The following is a 20,591-nucleotide window of genomic DNA, read 5'->3' as shown; positions in this document are numbered from 1 at the left end:
TTCACCAGATCAGCAGTTCACAAAAGTAACAACAACAAATTCCCAGCACAGAACTAACACATGTCCAACTAAACCAGCTGCCTCTAAACCCTCTGGCCTGGTCAGGTGAGGGCCCTCTTAGGGGTCACAGACTTATTGTGTCCCATATGGTAGAAGGGGCTAGAGACCTCTCTGGGGCCTCTTCTATGAGAGCACTGATCCCATTCATGAGGCTTTACTATCATGACCTAAGCACCTCCCAAAAGTCCCACCTCCTAACACCATCACATTGGGCCTTAGGAACCCAACTTGTGAATTTCCGGGAACACAAACTTTCAGAGAAAAGCCCCCTGCATCAGTGCTTCCACAAAGACCTTGAAAAGGCATTTTCTTACAGCCACAAACAGCGCATTCTGAACTTGGCCCTGCCCAGAAAGGAAACCTTGAGAAGGACAAACGACAGCTGCAGTTAAAGAAGCAAACGCCCAGAGGCCTGCTTCCCCTCCCTGCCCTCTGCAGAAACCTTTAAAACGGTACTCAAAGGGCAAGGCACACGCCTCTCCAACAGGTGGCTGCCTGCATACCTACGCAACTTCCTGCTTGCTTGTGCAATTACCTACAGTTCACATAAGAATGCATGTTCTGAGCACAGCCTTTTCTGGCCCACACATGTATGTGCATATTTTGAAGGTGCAAATGAGACACCGAGCAGTGTTTTTTAATGTAGCCCTAAGGGGTACATTATTCTGATCAGCACTAACATAGGCCTCCTACATTAAGGCGTCAACTTTAGGCCCCACTAGAGACAACAATGTTAAACAAGCAAACAAATCCAGTTTCCCCTGCGGCTCAAAGCTTTCCCTTTGCCCTTCACTCCCCTCTCCTCCGATTAAAGTTCCACGGCCTCCAAAGCAGCCACTGCATCCGAAAACTTCTCCAAACCCTCCCCAGGCTCCACTTTCATCCTAGGTATTTACTTAGGTATCTGGCTCTGTCTTGCCTTCCTAATTATGATCTTGTGTTTCAAAACTTTGCCTACCCCACGGTTTCATGCAACATTTTTTCACATTCAATGACCTCTGAACTTTTTATTGGCCACTTGCCCAGCCAGGGGTGCCCCGCTACTGCTGCCTTAATGCCTCAGAACTTTACTGTCATTGACCTCAGACACCACTTTGCTGCAGGTGGTGGTCTTTTGGATGAATTGCATGGAGTCGCTGTTGTCCAGGGCATCGCCAAGATCCAAATTCTCCCCTTCTTCCAGCAGGTGGCGGTAGGTGGCGATCTCAGTCTCCAGCTTGACCTTGATGTTCACCAGGGCATCTTACTCCTGGGCCTGGTGCTATCCCTCTCTCTGGGCCTGGCTAGCTCTGACACCAGGTGCAGCGGGATCCCATTGAGCTGTTCCATCTACAATGGCTTAGCGCATCTACACCTCTCTCAGGATGTTCCCCAGAATGGCCTTCAAATTTCTCATGGAATCCAGGTCAGTTTCCAAGGACTGGATTGTACATCTCAGCTCCAAGAGTGACATCTCAACTGTTCCTATCTCAGAGGTCTGCAAGGTGACCACTGGGTGCTCTGCTGGGACCAGTACTTATCTAGCTCCTCTCAGTTCTTCTGAGCCAGCTCACCATACTGGGCCTGGATGTCCACCATGATCTTGCTGAAGTCCTGAGATTTGGAGGCATCCAACTCCACCGTCAACCCAGAGTTGGCAATCTGGTTTTGTAGACCATGTACTTCCTCCTTGTGGTTCTTCTTAGTGGAGAGCAGCTCCTCCTTGAGAGCCTTGATCTCTGTCTCCAGCTGAGTAATATCAGTAACCTTTCAGAACCCATTGATGTCACCCTCCACAGACCAGTGCATGGCCAACTCCATCTCATACTTGACTCTGAAGTCATCAGCAACAAGACCGGCATTGTCAATCTGCAGAACCATGTGGGCATTGTCCACAAAACTTACAAAGATCTGAGTCCTCAGGCTCTCGATGATCTTGAGATAATGCTCCTAATTTCTTGCCTAGGGTCCCTTCTTCTCCAGGTGTTCACAGATTTTGTTGTCCAGTCTCTAATTATCAGCCTCCAGGCTTCTCACCCTCTCCAGGTAGGAGGCCAGGTGGTCATTCGGGCGTTGCATAGTCTCCTTCTCACTTTGGATGCCCCCTCCCCCCCGGCCCTTCAGAACCCCAGCCATCACTGCAGCCAGGCCCCCAGACACCCAGACACCCTGCATGCTGGTGGAGTGGGACATGGAGATCTGGGAGCTAGAGCTCCTGCCACTTGCACAGACACTGGCCATGCTGCTGACTTGCAGGGCCAGTGGCTGGGCGACTTCACAGAGACTGGGATCTGGTAGTTTGTGGACAAATGAGTGGGTGCTAAAGCTCAGGTTGTTTAAGGAGGAAGGTGAGAGGTCAAGATTCAGGTCATTAACATTTTATGAGCCTCAGTCATTAACATTTTAAAATACCTCGGATGCACCTTCTCCTGGAATAAAATAGAGCCCAGGTAGGTATTCAGCACACCATTTTCCCTCTGTGCTCCTAACACAGCGAGACCAGGTTTTCCAACTTCCCTTATTGTTCAGTTGGGCCACGTCCCATGTTCTTGCCATCAGAAAGAAGGCAGAGCAATAAGTACGATGCCTCCAGGCGGGGACGATTAGGAGTAGATGCTCCTGCTACATATTACTCTTTCCTTATCTACTGGCTGGAAACAGAGGACATGATAGAAGACTTCATGGCCTTGGAGGTCACAGTAACTAGAAGGAAGGAGCCTAGCATTCCTGAATGACTGTGTGCAGCAGAACCTCTCCCCACCCCCCTGGCCACCCTTATTGGACTGTAATAAAGTCAAGAAATAAAACATTATTGTGTTAAAATCCTGAGACACAGGGTTTGTTTTACTATAGCAATCAGCCTACTCTGATGTGGTAAATGGATTACAACATTTCTCCCAATGATTTCCCTCCCCTGCAATGTGATTTAGTAGATTTTCCCATTAAATGTTGTAGTCTACTTTCATCCCTTGAATCCAGGATTCGCCATGGGACTTTCCTTGGCAAATGAAACACAGCAGAAGTGCCATTTCCAAGCCTAGCTCTCAAGAAGCATTGCATGCATTGTATGGATATTAAAAAATGGCTCGTAATTATTCTGTTGAACCTTGCCAGTGAAAAGATGTTTCTCAAACCTTTAGTTCTCTTTAAAAATTTAAACGCTTCTCCCAACAAAATGTATTTAGTCAAGATGTGTCTTGTAAATGATCCTTTCAATGGTCTTTGAAAAAGAAAAAGCCAACTTTAACTCCCATACTTTTCAAATATCTTATATCAGTGGTTTTCAACCTGTGGGTCTCAACCCCTTTGGGGGTCGAACAACCCTTTCACAGGGGTCGCCTAAAACCATCAGAAAACACATATATAATTACATATTGTTTTTATGATTAATCACTATGCTTTAATTATGTTCAATTTGTAACAATGAAATTGGGGGTCACCACAACATGAGGAACTGTATTGAAGGGTCGCAGCATTAGAAAGGTTGAGAACCACTGTCTTATATCCTTTGGAATAAATGCTGATGATCTTATAGAACTAAGACTGAGAATTATCTCTGTGGACTCGAAGACAAGGAAGGAATTGGAGGGTTTTGAGATCTATTTCATGTACAGTCTGAAGACACGGAGTGGAAATTACAACAGCCCTTGAGCAGTGTCTGGTGGTTTTCTGTGCAACCATAGCTGTTGTGCCTAATAGCCACATATCTCTATCCTTTGTGGAAAGAACTAAGGTATAACTATAAATAACATCTTCCCATATGTTCACACCTGAAAAAAAGTGAAGCAGGTTTTTCTTAAAAGTGATGTGTTTGATTTAACAGTGTTTCAATATTAGCTCACAACAGCACTAAGCGTGACATCAGTGTATTAATTATTTGAATTACATTCAGTTTTTCCATTTGTTTGCAAGGTCTCCTTGAGCAGTCTATTTTTGGCTGAAAGTTTTTTCAGTGATTCCACTCAAGGAAGTACCCACTTGTTTTGAGTAGCACTTGCCAGCAACAGTGCTTCTTAAACTTTAACATGCATACATACCCCTGGGCGATCTTGTTTAAGCACAGATTGTAATGCAGTAGGTCTGGGGTCAGGATTGATATTCTGCATTTCTAACAAGCTGCCAAGTGACATTGATGGTGCTGGTCCATGGACCACACAAGAGTCTAAAGCGGACTTTTACTTTGCAGGATTTCCAAACACTTAAAACTTTACTCAGATGGAACATGATACAGCACATGAAGATCAGGCCAGATAATAGGCAGTGGTTTGCATAATACCTATAATTCACCCTGTGATCACCTGCCTGAACTCAGTCCTGTGTAAGGCCAAACATATCATCACCTAGCTGGTCGTTTACTTAATGAAATCAACATACTTATTTGTGTTGACACAGGAAGAGCAGTTCTGGGACATCTTCACATTCTAAATTCACATCTAAATTACTTTCACATTCTAAAGAGGTTGGGCTCCCCTACTTTTTTCTGCAATTCTGTTTCTTTTTTTTGCCTCTCCTGTCACCAACCTGCCATCTTGAATCTATTTCAACCAAGGCTAAATAACACAGGTGGTAACTACTGAAGCAAGCACTCATGGTAAGGTATAAAAAGAAATTGGATATTTTGTATTCAGTTGTTTGGTTCACCTTTTCCACTTGAATCCAATCCCTATGTATGGACTGGGGATTCTATTGGGAAATACATAAAACCAATTCAGCAGGAGAACATTTTTAATGAACTAGATAGCCTCTGAGATTTGGTTTAAGCCCTTAAATGTGAATGCCTTTGAATTTCATAATTACTCTGGATCAAGTGGGTCCTTCAGCCTTTACCATCTCAAAAGCCATATTTCTTATAGCTTGCTACAAAAAGTGTGATTCATGGATTAATAGAAAGATCCATCAATTGAGCAATAGAAACCTAGGTTCTGCCTCCAGTTCTGCCCCCTAATTAGCTGGGTGAGCTTGCACAAGACATTTTGCTTCCCTAAGCCTCGTTGCTTTTAATCATAAAAATAGGTTTTCAGTTCTAACTTCTCCCAGCTCAGACATCACTTGACCTGAAATGCCTCCAGACCAGAGGCAAGTGACCCACACAGCACAAACAGCCCTGCCCCACGCCCACTTCAGCACAAGGATCCTTGGCCACCGTGTTTCAGGCAGGAAGGCCCCCAGAGTATCTTATGCCAGCTCCTTCATTTAGCACGAGAGGAAACCAAGGTCCTGGGAGGCAAGATAACATGGTCACATGGCTAGTGAAGGGCAGAGCCAAAACTAGAACACAAGTCTTCTAACTCTCAGTCCAATGGTCTGCATGAAACCATGAACTCCGAAAGCCAGGCTCTGTGAGTCACATTAGGATTCACAGTTGTCTCTCCATGCTGGCCACCAAGGAGCTCTTACCGGAGGGAAGTGTCCACACGAAAGCAACACAAGCACAATCTTTTCCACCTGTGTCTGCAGCACTGGAACATCAGCAGGGCTTTATAAACAGTTGTTGAATGAGGGAACCATTCCTTTGCATTTCCCCTTATTTCGGAGATATATTTGTAGGCTTTTAGTCTCAGCGTGTGTAGCAGGGGCTTTTGGGATGCCCTCCCAAATTCCCTCAGCACTTATCTCTGTCTCCAAAGGCTGCTCGCTGCAAACTGAGATGCTCCTCCAGAGGACTCCTTTTCTGGCCACACGGTCATGGTCAGCCTGAGCGCAGTCATCCCAGAAGTTCTGGAAAGTATCCCCACAGCCTCCCTCAGTCCATGCCAGATGTAGAATTGCTGGCTCAATACTCAGGCTGCCTCGTCCCTTGGGCAGGACATCTCTGAGGCCTGTTCCACAGTGTTCCAGATGCCTCCTCAGGATTGGGCTCCAGCTGCCCACAGTAGTAACTGGTTTGATAATACGCCCTTTATGTCTTCCAGCCCTTCCCTGTCTTCCTTCCCTACTCTAACGGCATTTTCTGGAATTACTTCCCAAATAAACAATTTGCAGTGAAATCTTTGTGTTAGGATTTGCTTCTGGGGAACCCAAACCAAGGCATGGGGGTACCAACTTGTGGAAAATAGAGCTTTTGAGGGGGTCACTTAAATTCTTTTTGATAAGACAACTGCATTGTTGTCTGTCCCTTGTGGTAGTTTGGGTTTCTCCCAAAGCAGGTCCTGAGAAAAGAACTTGAGTGCCGGGCGTTTATTTGAGAAATGTCCCAGGAAGAAAGAGGGAGAGACTGGAACTGGGAGAAAGGAAGGGAAAGAAAGCCAATATAAAGTGTATCCATGAGTTACTTGCTTTGGGAGACTGTGGGCCCAACCCGACTGGGACCACCCTGAGAGACTGCATGGAACACATCTCAGAATTGTGCACTGAGGAGCAAGAAGGGGTATTAATTCACTAATACCTCTCTGGCGGCATTAGCTCCCGAGTTTCCCAGCATGCCCTGCAAGCAGACCAAGCACACCTCGAGGTCACAGAACACCCTCAGATAGTTACACTAGACATTCTCAGTGTCTGGCAGACCTGCCTGCAAGGGACCTCCACGAAACTAACAGTGTCTACATGAACAGTCTGCAGGACATCAAAACGCTGCTCTGCTCAACAGATGACCATCCTGCCATCCTCCGAGACTACGTTGTGCCTCCCTAGCTCTGAGCTGACCTTGTTTGGGCTTCCTTGAAAGGCATCCCTGAACTCCATCAGTGCCCAGTGCAAAACTTCTAGGTAAACTGCAAAGCAGGTGGCATGGGAAATGGAACCAGTCAAAGAAAAAGGAGCCAGAAATCTGCCTCCCCCAGTCATGCTACAAGCCAAACTAAAATGCTGTGTCCACATCAGTTCCATGCCTGTCCTGTCTTCAACACCCTCTCCCGGGGGCTGGGCGGCTGTCAGGCTCACAGGACCGCACAGGCCTTCGCTTTGATGCCTCCCTGCTCAGTGTCACCCAGACAGCCTGATCAGGGGGCCCTGAGGTCAAGGCACTATCAGGAGTAAGGTTTCTTAAGTGCCATGTGTGAGACACCATCTGACACTGTTTATAGATCGATTTAGCCCCTTATTGACCATGGGACAGAAGTTAAAAGCATTGCTTTTGGAACTCAAATGTGTTAACTTCTGAAGTGATGTTTGAATTAAGGTTCAGAAGGGCCCAAAGTTTTGATCTGCTGATTGGAGAAGGAAAAAAAAGAAAGAAAATGGTCTAAGAAAGATTTCTTTCTTTTTCTTTTTTTTTAGAAAAGAAATCAGATTATTTTGACTAAAATCAAGAGACAAGCTTGTAATGAATCTACCAACTTTGGGGCTGATATAAGCTGGCTACAGAAGTGTCTGAATTCTGCTCTGCAGCTGCTAAATGTGGGTGATCTGTTTAAGTGCAACCACTGGTTCTTAAGGTTACTCACAGAAAGAAGTCACTCCCTCTTCAGTAGTTGAAGGCCAAAAAGGGGAGCATCCCAAAGTAATCACATAAAAGTCAAATAAAGCAGCATCCCATGCCTGAACCGTGCCATTTGTGATGGAATAATTGCACAATAAAAAGACACAGGCACCCCACAACTCAAGCTGCTGGAATTCGGCAACTCATTCCCTGAAATGTCTTTGGATTCAAAACACAAAAGATCTAGTAAAGAAATCCCCCCTACTTTAGCAAACCAGATTATAAAACACCTGTAATCTATGGGTTACGTAGTGAGGCTGACATTTTTAAATTGATGTTATTTCTTATCTGCTTATGTGGCATAATAGGAAACAGTGGCAATTAAGATAGTTAGATAGGAATAGGAAACGGTTCTTCTGATTAGAACCACAGCCTGGGCACGCTGGATATTCAACAAGAGGAAACTGACGTGTGTGGTGTGTAATGAGCTGGCAAAGCCATACTTCTGCAATGCAGTAATGGTTATCACATTAATGATGACCAGGAGGCTCGACAAGGTGCTGGGGTCCCCTCTGTACCATTCAGAAAAGAGCAGATAATGTTCAATGGGGTTTGTAAGTTCTAATAAACTCTATTGTATCCTAATTCTTTTAAAAGTAACAAAGTGAATTAAATATGGGTTAACCCTCTAGTAAGCTATACATTTTATGAAGAGTTTGCTGTGGAAATCATTAGCCCAATAATAAATAGACCAGAATCCTGATAAAATTAATGAAATTATATCTGTAGCTAAAATATCCAGAAGGCAATAATACTGTGTTGATATGAAGTGGGAGGTATTTATAGGCTACTCAAAGGATATTTCAAAACCATTTTGGACTCTATTCAGAGTATTAAGAAGCAATAAAGATCTAAGTCTTTTAATAGCCTCTAAGTTAAATATAATGTGGGCACATATATTTCACAGGATCAAGATGTTTGCCAAAGATGGCTTTGTACAGTTTCTTGTTTCTCTTATAAATCACATCATATAAAACTTTTAGTTCATGTTGAGCTCTGGAAATAAAAATTGAAACTTTCATCATTCACTTAAGTGTTCAATAAATATTTCTTGGCCATCAACACTGGTGTCCTACCAAGATACCCATCTGGAGAAGTCCAAATGGCTCTACTTTATCCAGCAAGCAGGGACCCTATCCAAATGATCAGATAAGGAGCATGCCCAGATGGTCTAAGCATGCCTAAGTGTGCACATAAGCTTGTGTGTGTGGGTGTGTGTGCGTGTGTGTGTGTGGGTGTGTGTGTGTGTGTGTGTGTGTTGTAGGGTGAGGATGAGGTGGCATGTATACATATCATGATAGAGAGGTCTAGACCTGATCATCTTTCAGGCCCTAGAACAATATTTGTGTTTCAGTAAGATGAAAATTAACAATGTAGACTTTGATACAAAGGTCTACATTCTCTGACAGCCACCAAAAAGAAAACAAAAAAACTTTCGTGTTTTAATTGTTTAGTCAAGAATTATTTATTGAGCATTTATTAAGTGCCAGAAACTATGCTAAATACTAGGATTACATTAGGGAAGAAAGATGAAGTTCATGCCCTAACCAGTTTGGCTCAGTGGATAGAGCGTCAGCCTGCGGACTCAAGGGTCCCAGGTTTGATTCCGGTCAAGGGCATGTGCCTTGGTTGCGGGCACATTCCCAGTGGGGAGTGTGCAGGAGGCAGCTGATCGATGTTTCTCTCTCATCAATGTTTCTAACTCTCTATCCCTCTCCCTTCCTCTCTGTAAAAAAAATCAATAAAATATATATATTTTTTAAAAAGATGACGTTCCTGCTACTTAGTGTTGCAATCAATGTAAGTCCAAAATTTTTTAGAGACAAGTAGATTTTCTAATCTCAGTAGATTTTTCTGGTCCATGTTTTTCCCTTGTAACTTAATGATATGCAAGTACTTGATATTGAATAAAATGCTTATCTGGCAATCCCATTTTAACTGAATTTAGGCTAAATTCTGTGTCTCGGAAAATAGAAGAAAGTTAATTATCTCAAATTTAGTGAGAAAAAGTGTCCACATGAGTAAAGCTTTGGTAACTTCTCTAGTACCTTCAGCCTTAAGACTGAATTAAAATAAACCAGCATGGAGAGAAGAAAAACTAGTTAGGACTGCAAATTACTGCAATTCTGAAGGCTGCATAACTCTTCTTCTGCCTTAGGTGCATGTAGGAAACCTGGAGAATATCAGCAATGACATCACAACCTAGGTGACAAGGGCACGGTTAGTTCCCAGCTCCAGTTCCTCCAATGACATCTGAAATGCTTGTGCTAACTCAAGCTTTTTAATCTGATCACTAGCTCTGGGGTGTTTGGAAGAGCTGCAAAGAGAGGCAGAAACAGAGCAGAGTCCACCTCAATATTTAGTTGGTATGTCTCTAATCAAGTGACAGTGCCAAGTTGTATTTTTAAAACATATAAGGGATGTGCAAAAGTAGATGGATAGTTGTGAGTACACAAAGCACAGAGTTTATTCTTGTATTATTATTATTTATTAACTAGAGGCCTGGTGCATGACATTCATGCACTAAGCCGACAGTCAGACATCCCTCTCACAGTCCAGGGCTCTTGCAGTCCGGGACACCTTGTTCCTTACCACCCACCTGCAACGGAGGCAGGAGAAGCTCCTGCCACCACCACTGTGCTCATCAGTTGTGAGCCCGGCTTCTGGCTGAGCGGTGCTCCCCATGTGGGAGCACACTGACCACCAGGAGGCAGCTCCTGCATTGAGTGTCTGCCCCCTGGTTGTCAGTACACGTCATAGCGACTGGTTGTTCTGCCGCTCAGTTGATTTGCATATTAGGGTTTTATTATATAGGATTATTGTATTTTCCATACAAACAACTGCAAACCTACTTTTGCCAACCTCTGATGGTATTTTATGCCAAATTGCCTCTATGGAAGCCACCCTTGATTTAGACTCATGCAAGAAAGCTGGCATTTGCCAAATTTAAAATGTCAGAAAAAATCCTGAATTATCATTTTGCTGGCATCAGATGATGTAACTACAGAATTTTTCCATCTTGACCTATTTTGGGGTTGGTTACTAATGGTATTAATTCACTTTTCATTTACTTAACTAATCACTTCTAAGGCAGCTGTTAGTAATCCTGATTGCCTGCCTTCCCCAAAAGAGACCAAAGAAAGTAGCCAGAATGGGCATAAATTTGTAACCATGACCTGTAAAAAGAGGAGGAGAAGGAGAATGGAGAAAAACTAGACTATACTTCCTCTTTAAGGAAGAAGAAAGAATGTCCACAGAGTGACTGGATATGTGATGAGTAAGGCATCAGTGGTGATAGCTGAAAAGTTTTTAAGGAAGGAAGGTATTCAAACTACACATTCAGCCCAATCAGAGTAACTCAGTTGGTTGAATATCGTCCCATGCACCAAAGGATTGCTGGTTTCATTCCCGCTCAGGACATATGCAGGTTTGATCCAAATTGGGGAGCATACAGAAGGCAACAAATCTCTCTCTCATTCTCTATCTATCTATCTCTCAGCATATCCTTGGGTAAGGATCTTTATTAAATACTAGGGGCCCAGTGCACAAATTCGTGCACCAGTGGGGTCCCTCGGTGGGATTAGGCTGAAACAGGCTCTCCAACATCCCCCAAGAGGTCCTGGATGCAAGAAGGTGCAGGCGAGGCTGAGCAACCCTACCGGTGCACAATTGGGGCCAGGAAGGAATGCAAGAGGTTGGCCAGCCGGGGAGGGACTGCAGGAGGACTCCAGGGCATGTCCAGCCTGTCTCACTCAGTTCCAATTGGCCGGACCCCAGCAGCAAGCTCACCTACCAGTCAGAGCGTCTGCCCCATGGTGGTCAGTGCACATCATAGCGAGCGGTTGAGTGGTCTTAGCATATTATTAGCATATTACGCTTTGATTGGTTGAACGGCTGACCAGTCGGCCAGACACTTATCATATTAGGCTTTTATTATATAGGATGCATTTATACTGCATAGTTTGATATAAACAAAAAGCTCCAAGCCCTTTAACTTAACAAGAAAAAAAAAAATAGAGGCCCCCAGAGTCCAGTTCTCCCATTCACACATCACTCTCCCATTTTTCTACAAATACAAACAGCTTCACAGTCAGGAAAGTGAGGCTTCCCAACTCATTGCTCATGCATGGTACCATACACCTGTCATTATTCAACTCTCAATTTACAAATAAGACACAGAACATTTTACAAGCACAGGGCAAGCCATTTTATTGATCGGAATGTTGGATTACTTTCCTTTGCTTACTTCCAAGCATAGAATGACTCCATAAGCAAAACTGGCTGGGAACACATGCATATTTCCAATCAACACCCGCCTTTGAAAATTCACAGGGTCACTTGTCAACAGTTCAACTTGCAGAGTATCAGGTTTCCACTTACCTTTTTGAACATCTAGTAATTAACCAGAAAGACAATCCGTCAGGACTCTCACCCCTGTGTAGTAAAGGAAGCACCAAGTGCAGGTAGCTCTTAATCTTGCTTTTAAAGACCATTGAGAATACTCCTGTTACACCCTCCAAAACATCTCTGGGGTGATGATGGTTCTACTGTAAAACAAATAAAAAAATTGTTTTTTCTTGCCTCATTCTGCTTTTGAACTTTAATGGAAGATAGGTTTTCCTGGTGTCATGACTTTGCCAAAGAAAAATGATGGTTTTTATGTAATGTAATAACACCTGTATCTGTGTAACATCTCTGCCTTCCTAAAGCTCAAAGCACGATCATGAAGCACTAGCTCCATCTCTTTCATCCTCACTGAGGGAGATTGAGGCATATGTACAAGCCTCGTGTCCAGGCCAGGAAAACAAAGACACTCAGAGATTAAGCCGATCCTCTGAGGTTGCACAATCTGGTTAGTGATGAGACCGGAACTCTCTGCATTCATTTATTGAGCTGCTTTCTCTTCTACTAAGATTCCAAAACACATAAATAAATTAATCTGACATTTCTCATCGCTTCTCGGCCTTTTGGCTAAGATCAAGTGTAGTATCTGTTCTTATCAGTTTAATCTGGCATTTCTCTGAAATGAAGAAGAATAATGATTACTTGAGACAGAAAAATATTTCACTCTCTTGCCATCTCATAACCACGCATAATGTGTAAGGGCCTTTAAAAACATGTCCAGACCCCTCACTTCTAGATGAGTAACAATTATAACTTGGAGACTGACCATCAGTAGATATGTAGAACAGAGAAGAGGCAGAGACATGAGTTTTAAGAATATTACCTCAAAAAAAAATAATAATAATATTACCTCCAGCCTCACTGAAATAGGACACTAATGTATCTGATATCAGTTAGAAGTCAGGCACCACGCCAGACACTGTAGGCAGATTTCTCATTTAATCCTATATGAACCTATAAGGAGGGTGACACATCCCCACTCTACAGAGGAGGGAAGTAAGACTTGGAGATTAACTTATTTTTACAAAAACCCTAGCAAGTAAGTGTCAAACTCTAAGTAGTCTCACAACGGAGATGATCTGCTGTGCCTAGAAGTCCTTAAAAACAACCTGCCTTCAATTGTGAGGAAGGCAGAATGATGGATCCCAGTCAGTGACCTGAGTGCATATATTAAGTTGAATCATAAGACATTGCTTATATCCACCTGCTTTCTACCTACAAACATGGATATTTCATATGATTCAAACTAATTACTCGGGAGAGGCTGAGATGACTGGGGGGGGGGGGGGCGAGAATCTCAAAAGTATTAATACTAAGGGTAAATAAAGTCAGACGCTGCCTTTGAAAGGATAACCCAAGGCTTTAGATAAAAGAGGCCGGCTGGATGGAGAATTCTAATTCAAAAAATGCACCAGTTCATAATAAGCTTAGTGAGAAAGGGTGTGTTCCCACCGCTGGAGCAGAAATTTCCTTTCCCAAGCCCTTCTAGGATTTTGCCTTTCCCATTCATCCTTTCCTATCAAATTGATCCTTTAGGTAAACACAGGAGGGATTAGAGACCTTTAATTGGCTTTAAGGAAGAAATGGTAATCTGAGATGCCTGGGCAGGAACTATCTTGTGTCTTGTGGGAGAGAAGCAGGGAGAGAAAGAGGAAAGGAGATATCTGCAGCTTGACAAGTTGTTCCCAGCCAAAGAGGAGACTATTCAAGAACAGGCAAGATTGTTAAACCACTCACCTAAATTAGGCCATGAGCTATGAGCATGACCTCTTGGATTTTTTTCTTCACTCCAACTCTTCCTGTGTGAAGTAGGAGACTTCAATGCATCCCAGAGTCTAGATCAGTGTTTTTCACATGTTAGTATGCATCCATATCACCTGGAGCCTTGAGGGGTAGGGAGGCAGCCATACCCCAGAGATTTTGATTGATGAGGTCTGCAGCAAGAAGTTGCTAATGGTTCAAGGAGACACTTTAAAAACCACTAGCCTAATGTCCAGTTATGTACAACTGCATTGCATATTCCTGCCATCCAATGCTATTACCTGCACCGCGTCTGTATATATGGAAGCCACACATGATCCAAGGAGGATAAGCCAAAGCAATGATGCTCCCCAAGGGACTGTGACAATAAGGGATTGGCTTTGGTGCAAACCAAGTTGCAACACAGCTGACTCTGTAAGATTCATATTAATGAGAACAGCCGACAGTTATTGACTAGTTTGTATGTGCCAGGCAGTATGTTGTCTCTACCCACATTATCTTTGAGATAAGTGTACTGTTATTACCCCTGTTTTATAAATGTAGACTCCGAGCCTCCTTGGGCTAAGTCCATGGTCACTGGGAGAATGAGGGAGTTGGGTATAGAATCCATGACTCTGACTTAACTCCTGTGCACTGTACTTCCTGAACTCTAGAAACACTAACTCAGGAAAAGAGAGGTCCACTTTCTGTCTTGTTTGATAAAGGAATAAATATAGATAAATGGGAGACCACAGCTCTTTCTTCACTCTACTTTCTTGTGTCTACTCTGGATAATGCAACCATTCCCCTCCAGCCTCATTTCCTCCTCGACCTTTCCCACGCTAACACACGAGGAAATGCTTCATGTGTTAAAGTACAGGAGATTAGAAAAGGGGTGCCCAGCTACCAGAGGTGGTATCTTAGGTTTATGGATCTTCCCTGTTGAAACAAACATCTTGTTCCTTCTGGGCACATCACCTGGTGTTTGAAAACTCTGCCCTGGAAATATTATGGTTTGAGGCTCCAAAGGAAGTTGATTGCAAGAGGTGGGACACCTTCAACAGAAAAGCTTCTTAATTTTATGACGCCCAATTCTTGCGTTGTCCACCCCAACTCTTTCATGTCATGGGGCAGGAGGTGGAGAATGGAGCTCCAGAGATACCAGGCTCTTATCTGAATGGAGAATTGTTTTCATTGTTACTGCTCTGACTTTGATTTATTACTTAGTTAGTCTCATAGATTGCTCCTTCACCGTCAAGTTTATAGCTTAATCCTGGCTTCCAGAGACTACTTGCCTTGGGACTACAAGCTTCTGAGGTAAGAGCTGATGAAGCCTCCCTTCTCAATGGGAAGATGCTGAGCTTTTCCCAGGAGCCTGGTATCTGTCATACAAAGCTCAGATGCAACTTATGGACCATATCAGTGGCTAGAGACAGATCTTCAGAAACTCTGACCACACACTTACCAATCACCTTGGAGTCACTAGCTCCAGAAGAGTGATGTTGTAATGTACTTCTGTCCTAACTCACCCCTGTGCTTTACTGAACTAAAGCACACAGATGTGTGGCCACATGTCTGCTTTTAGTGAAATATATCCTATTTTCCCAAGTGATGCATTTGGCCCAAACCAATTGCCCTTTATACTGACCATTTTCAAACCTATTTAAATATTTCCACATTCAAATTGCATATATCTTTTGACCTGGCAATAACATTTCTAGATATTTATTCTACAGATATACTTGCACATGTGCAGAATGAGGTATAACAGAATTGCCTGTAATAGCAAAATATTGGAAACAACTAATTCATCAGTAAGAAACCAGCTAAATAATGTACAGGGAATCCCTACAGTGGAATAACGTGCAATTGATAAGAAGAATGAGGCGACAGACGCTGGGACCAAGACAGCCACAGATGCCACCACAAGTGATCAACAACTGGACTGTGCCTTCGACTTAATGAGGCAAATGGAGATAAACCTCAGCAGCCTGAATGACCAGGTCCCCAGTCTATATGAAGATCTCCTGTCGTCTATTGACCAGCCACTGAAAATTGCCAGAAACAAGGTGATGGGAAAGGGTTAACTTTTGTGTGACACAACAGAGATGGGAACTCCTACAGGTCACCATGGAGTAACAGATATGACCCTCCGCTGGAAAATGAGGCCATGCCTTCTGCTCGGCTGAGAAAGCTGGAGGTGGCAGCCAACAATGTCTTTGACCAGCATCGAGACCTGTATTTTAAAGATGGCATCTCATCTGCCTACCTCTGGGATCTGGCTCATAGCTTTGCTGGAGTGATCCTCATAAAGAGGGCTGGAGACGGATCAGAGAATATCAAAGGCTGCTGGGATTCCACCCATGTGGCAGCAGTGCAGGAGAAATCCAGTGGTCCCATCGCCCGTTGCAAGCTGGCATCCATGGTGATGCTGTGGCTGCAAACCAGCAAATCCAGCTCTGGAACCATGAACCCTGGAGGCAGCTCGATCAGACAGACAGAGAAAGATGAAACTGCCAGCGACTGCTCCCACACATAGCCAATATTGGGAGCCTGGTAGAGGACATGGAAAACAAAATCAGAAGTGTGCTGAATGAGATCTACTTTGGAAAACAAGGACATTGTCAATGGTCTGAGGTCTGTGCCGACTCTTGTAGACAAATCAAAACAAGAAGCTCTTAAGAGTGACCAGAGGCTTTGAAGAGAAAGCAGCTATGTTTAATCCCTGCTTCACGCTAACAGGACATGCCTACACTCAGTAGATTCCTTCCTTAGAAAACTTGATTTCTTTTTTTTTAATATTTTATTGATTTATTTATTATTATTATTATTATTATTATTATTATTATTATTATTATTACTAGATGCCCGGTGCACCAATTAGTGTATGGATGGAGTCCCTAGGCCTGGCCTGGGATCAGGGCCATCAGGGCCAGCCAATAGCAGCCGGGCCTATTGGGGTCTGTTGGCCAAGGAGGAGGAATGGGGGGAGGGACCACAGGAGGTTGGCTTGCCGGCGGGGAGGGAAGGGGCGCCGGAGGTTGGCCATTGGCCCCGAGGAGGGAGCCAGCCCTCGGTCCCCTTGGGAAAGGGGCTGTGTCCATCACCACCAGTTCCCCATTCCAGCCTGGGGCCCGAAGGCCCCAGGGGGGTCAGGAGAGGAGGCGACGGTCGCCGAGCCGGGCGCGGAAGGAACAGACGCTGGATCTCCTCCTCCTTCCCTCACCACTGCACCACTGAGCATATGCCCCCTGGTGGTCAGTGCGTGTCATAGCGACTGGTCAACCGGTTGTTCCAGTCATTCGGTCATGACCGTCACTTAGGCTTTTATATATATATATAGAGGTTTGTTTGGGGTTTTTTTCAGAGTTTGAGGAAGGGAGAAAGAGAAACATCGATGTGAGAGCAGAACATGGATCAACTGCTTCCTGCATGCCCCCCCCACCCCCCCTGAGAATTGAACCCACAACCCTAGGTGCACAGAACAATGCCCAACCAACTGAGCCACACCAGCCAGGGAAGAAAACTGCATTTCTGTTCCTTTCCCTTGTCCTTTCCCTCCCTGACAGGTCACATAACTTGTGTCAGTGACCTGCACATCGCCATCTCTCCCTGAGAATAAAGCCACTAAACACCCTTCTTTGTCTCCAAGGCCTGCTTCCCACCACGTTTTGCTATGAAACTCTATGTTTCCATAGTGACCGTGTGTGTTTTGTTTGCCCCAATCCCCTATCTCCCCAACACCCATTCATAGGTATAAAATACACTGTCTGCCTCTCCTTCCCTCCCACCTTTTTGTAACATTGGTGTAAAAAATGTAAAATAAAAATTTATGAAATAACAGTGGTGTGTGAAAGATAGAGAAAAACTGGAGATGTGGTTCCACATGTCTTTAGGAGGGGTTTGGGGTTGGGGGGCAGACAGGGGACAGCTCTGGGAGAAAGGAGAAGGGGCCCTCAGCATTGTCCTGCGCAGACTGGCCTCTCCCCCTGGAGACCACATTGTGAGGGTGTGGGGTGCAGGGTGTGGGGGCTGCTGACCATTCTGCTGTCCTGGCCAAGTGCTTTTCTATCAATTTTTACGGAATGTATAAGGAGTTTTTTGTTTTATTTTTGTTTCTTTTGTAAAAACAAACAAAAATGCTTTAAAAAATCTGCATCTTATACTTGAGCCCCCATTCTTTAAAAAAAAAAGAACAAAAACGAATAAATAAAAAGAATCTGGACACACACACACACACACACACACACACACCCCACAAAAGAAGAATGAGGCAACCTACCTGTACTGATATGGATCAGATCGCAGAAATGCCCCATTAGAAGAAAAAGAGGAAAATATAGAATTTTATATATAATGTGGCACCATTAGGGTGGAATAAAAGTATATATGTGTGTATACTTGTATATGTATATGTATATGTATATGTATATGTATATGTATATGTATATGTATATGTATATGTGTATATGATGGATATAGAATGTTTCCAGAATGTCTCTGGAAGGAATTATAAGAAACTGGTAATGTTGCCAGCTGTTTCAGGATAGGTTTTAGAGGAAACCACCTAAATGTGACTCATTCTTCCTGAGAAGCTTTGAAATTGATTCGGGACGTTATTCCGTGCAGCATGAAGTAGAATCAAAATGGGAAAGTAACGACATGGAAGAAATCTCAGGCCTCATTTCTGCAACAATGGAAGATCCCAACTGCCAGGGTTCATGCTGGACACTATTGACAAACACACCATCCACTCCCCCTTTCATAATCTGTCGCAGGATTTTCCTATGGAGACTGCTGGCTTTTATAAAGAGAAGAAAGGAGATATAGACTCAGTAAGGCAAAAATTCAAAGTCCCAGAGGACTATGGGACAGGCCTACAAAAGAAGGCAGTGCCCTCAGGTGAAATCAGTTGGATAGAATGAAGATTCAAGGGCTATGTTTCCTAAAATACTAGTACAGAGACCTTGAACTTTTGTGAACAAAATCCTCAGAAAAATATAGCAAACGGTGATATTTTCTATAGAGTAATATTTTTCAAAATTTGCTCCTTTTTTAAATCTTTATAGTTGGAAGTATTACACATGTCCACTTTTTCCTCCATTGACTTCTTCTAACCCCCTCCACCCCCCTATCCCAGGCCTTCAACACCTTTTTGTGTCCATGGTTTATGCATATATGCATACAAGTTCTTTAGTTGATCTCTTCCCAACCACCCACCCACCCTCTCCCACCTTCCCTCTGAGATTCCACAGTCTGTTTCGTGCTTCTGTGTCTCTGGATCTATTTTGTTCATCAGTTTATTTTGTTCATTAGAGTCCACATATGAGTGAAATCATGTGATACTTGTCTTTCTCTGACTGGCTACTTTGCTTTTTAAATCACATGCACTGTCCACGAATTCTCTATGCACATGGACTCAGTTCTAGCCCTCAGGTATGTTCCTTCATTTTTTTCACTGTCAGGTTCATGTTTGCTGACATACTTTTCTGAATTTGGTGGGCACCAGAATCACAACTCTTTTAGAACCAGAGGGAAATTAGAGATTGCAACTCAGGGAGCAAGTGGATTTGCCCAGAGTCCTTTAATAGCATTGTTAGAGGCTAAGTATCTGATTTTCCCACAACCCTTGCAGAAGGAGAAACTGTGTTTGAGGAGGAGAGGGAGGAAACCCCCAAGCCAGGGCGAAGGGGGGGGTGCATGAGCTCTAGACTGCTGGGCTGAAGAAGCTCTTTCCTGCAGCCCGTCAATCCCAGCTGGGCATTTGTGCTTCAGGAGGCAGCGCATAGAGCTGAAAGGAAATTCCACAGCATCAGACGGACACAAATTGAGGGACATTCCAGAAGATAACTGGCCTGCATTCATCAAAAGTATCGTAAAAGACAAAGAAAGACTGAGAAACTCTTCCATATTCAAAAAGACGAAAGCTATGTTAAATGAATGCAACATGTGATCCAGAAATTTCTTTTGCTATAAAGATGATCGGGACAATTGAGAAAATGAATGAAGTCTAGAAACTAGGTAATGTCAGTGCTAATTCTTGATATTTTTTTGTTTTGGTGTTTTTTTTTAAAGAGTTGACCATTTTATTTTCACATTTCACAATACAAATGAAAATTGCTTTTTTTTTTTTTTTTTTTGTCCCACTACTCCCCTCAAAAACTCTTCTTTCTTAGATAGGAAGAGGGAGGGAGTCTTCCTTGTCATGCTGTTAGAAAACACCCAGAATCACAGCACCTCGATCTCCTGGTGAAGAACAAGTAACAGAAGCTTGTTAGAAAGAGGCTCCCCTTTCTCCTTATCTGTCTGGTCGAGTCATTCCAGGCCAAGTGGGCACCATCATGGGACGGGCAGGAGGTCTCATCATTGGGATCCCAGGCATCATTAGCATGTGCCCTCCCATAGGCAGACTCATTGCAAGAGCAGGTCCCACTGACATCATCCCAGGAGGAGGAGGACCCATCATTGGCATCATGGGAGGGCCCCCCATATGGGGTGCTGGTATCATACCAGGGGGAGGTGGACCCGGAAGACTGGGGAAGGTGGGATTATCGCCCCAGCAGGAGGAGGAGTAGAGAATTGGGTAGGAGGTATCTTTCCTTGCTGAAATGCTGCAGTTGTTTTGTCAATCAGGCTCTGAGCCTGCTCTTCCATCCATTGCTGATAGTAGTCTTTCATATTCTCTGCAGTGTGTCTTTCTCACAGGTGGAGAGTCATGGGTGAGGTATGTGTCACAGTAGTCACAATAAAACTTTGGCATGTTGTTCTGCAGGCTGTTGGCACACCGTTGGCCACTCTGCGACTGCACCATCGAAAATCTGATTCTTGATTTTTTATAATGGTACTATGAGTATATAGGAGTGTCCTTGTTTTTATGAAATATACACTGAAATATTTAAGGATAAAGAGAAGTCATGTTTGCAACTTATCCTCAAATAGTTCTGGGGAAATAAATATATGTATATATATACAGGGTGTCCCAAAAGAATGT

The 20,591-nt window shown here is 43.7% G+C and overlaps 4 pseudogenes; 2 read left to right on the top strand and 2 right to left on the bottom strand.

Moving 5' to 3' along the window:
• Nucleotides 1-1,111: 1,111 nt before the first annotated feature.
• LOC118662476 lies at nt 1,112-2,232 on the bottom strand (annotated as a pseudogene).
• On the top strand, nt 2,231-16,339 carry LOC118662475 (annotated as a pseudogene).
• On the top strand, nt 12,408-12,569 carry LOC118663912 (annotated as a pseudogene).
• A 3,559-nt stretch (nt 16,340-19,898) lies between the features above and the next one.
• Nucleotides 19,899-20,360, bottom strand: LOC118662590 (annotated as a pseudogene).
• Between the last annotated feature and the right edge of the window lie 231 nt (nt 20,361-20,591).

This window comes from Myotis myotis, unplaced genomic scaffold (genome assembly GCF_014108235.1).
Source record: "Myotis myotis isolate mMyoMyo1 unplaced genomic scaffold, mMyoMyo1.p scaffold_m19_p_9, whole genome shotgun sequence".
NCBI classification, from domain to species: domain Eukaryota; kingdom Metazoa; phylum Chordata; class Mammalia; order Chiroptera; family Vespertilionidae; genus Myotis; species Myotis myotis.
Note: the sequence above shows the minus strand (reverse complement) of the source record. Positions and strands in the feature narration are given on the sequence as shown.